The following is a 2,181-nucleotide window of genomic DNA, read 5'->3' on the forward strand; positions in this document are numbered from 1 at the left end:
AACCACTAAAAAAGTCTGTGTTACAATTTACCCTGCGCTGGGAGGTTCCCTGCGCCAAGCTAATGCAACAGCAAATTTATTTTCTATAAGTTAGCATAACGTAACTCTGAAGTGCGTCAATTCAAGGCTGCATGATGTGTCTTTCAGCATTGACACTGCGATGTGCAACAGTTGCATCAAAGGACATGCAATGTCAAATGACACAAATCAACTTATTTGCTCAACAATCTTTGCTCTATCTTCAGCCTCACCTGACCGGCCTCAATATCTTCTAAGGAAACAATAATTAATGTCCTCCAGTGAGTACTCCCTAATCAACAGTGTCTCAGCTTGTTACTGTTGCTGAAGTTGGTCAAGTTTGTTGCCAGTCAAACTACAAACTTTATTAATCAAAAATAAACAACTTTCAGCCATAACATGTGATCAGGTTTTGTCCACTTTTGTGTCGGGATCGGCTGCAGACTGACTCAGCAGAGATGGCCGCTATCTTGTTTTACACGGATCAGTGTGTTGTGCTTTCGCTACGACTTAATGGCACAAAGACGTGTCCACAGACGAGGACGACAGGTCTGAGTTCAGCAGAATGAAGCTTCAGGTGCAGCAGTCCAACATGTGATGGTGATGGCCTCATATGAGGACGCAGGGTCTCAGGAGGTAATTTTATACTCAACCGTTTACTGATTGAAGTTCAGCTGATAAATGAATAAATAAAATATTCCTTAGTGTATCAGAGGCAGCTCTACGCTGATCGAGGTTCATCATTAATCCGTCTGATTTTCCTCTGATCTGAAGTCAAACGTCACAATTTGTCTCTGAACAGAAACTTTTTCAGACAAAAAATACAAACAGGAAAACAGAAGTAATCAGCTTCCATCAATGACAGAAAAACATTTTATTAATCCTCATCCAGAAGAAAATAAGGCCCTACAGCAGCCTGAAAGGATATGAAAAATATATCAAACCAAATCAAAACTCCATACAGTGAGAGGAAGAGAGTAAACAGGAAGTGGAAACTTTAAATGTCATCATCACTGTACAAAGAATCTGTTGTCAGGAAAAAAAACTTAATAATGTGCAAGGAAATGAGAACTGGTGAAACTGGTCGAACTGGATTGAGTCAGCAGAGGACGAATAATCAGTCAGTGTGAGAATCAAAGTCTTGAATCAAACATGACACCTGTGAATTTATTCATGTGTTCATCAGGGACATGAACTCAAAACTAACAAGTGCAAAAATCCTCTTGTTAATTTTTCCTTATGAGCTGCAGGACACCACAACTTCTGTCATGTTACACTTCCTGTTTGACTGTTTATTACAAAGGCAGCTGACGGCACCACCTGCTGGCCACAGACACACAGTACACATTAAACCAATTAAACCAGTTCATTCAGCTGAAAAACAAACAAATGAACCTGTTAATTCATGTGTTTGTCATCAGTTAACATGGACGACAGTGTGTTTATCCATAAATGATAATAATATTGTTAATATCACTAATAATGTTGATAATTTTTTATCATTATTTCTTGATATTTTACTGATTATGTTTTTAGGATGTTTTACAGTTTTTTCAAGGTTATAACAGTGACTTTATTATTTGGATATATTACTGTTGTTTGAAATATATTTTACCGTTAATTTTAGGATATTTGACTAATATTTCTGGAAATTTTACAGATAATTTTATATTGTTTAACAATATTTTGTGTTTTGATTAATATTTTTCAGACATTTTGTAAAAAAAAAAAAAAAAAAAAATACATACACACGATTTGTCCTTTAACCTGTGGCTCAGGCCTCTGCTCCAAAATGACATGCCCAAAATAAATGTGTGCAACTCCAAGGTCAATATGAAGAGTCTTTGTATGATGATGAAGGTAACACCTGTGAGATTTCTGCAGAGGTGGAAGCATCAGTATAGATGTTAGTGTGTCACAGTGATGGAGGTGCAGCCTCAAACCTGGAGCAAACCACATCACAACATCTGATCATTACCTGTGTCAAGACTGATGCTGAGAAAGTGAAGCAGAGCAAAGTTAGAGAGGTTTTAGTCGAGGCGTGTTCAGACCCAATCATTTGGGTTCCATCTGTGCCATTTGAAATGTTCTCAGGTAACTGTAAATCTCATTTCATTTCACTCACATGTATGAATCCCATTTATATCAAACTGTTTTGGTTTT

Source organism: Epinephelus lanceolatus, chromosome 4 (assembly GCF_041903045.1).
Source record: "Epinephelus lanceolatus isolate andai-2023 chromosome 4, ASM4190304v1, whole genome shotgun sequence".
NCBI classification, from domain to species: domain Eukaryota; kingdom Metazoa; phylum Chordata; class Actinopteri; order Perciformes; family Serranidae; genus Epinephelus; species Epinephelus lanceolatus.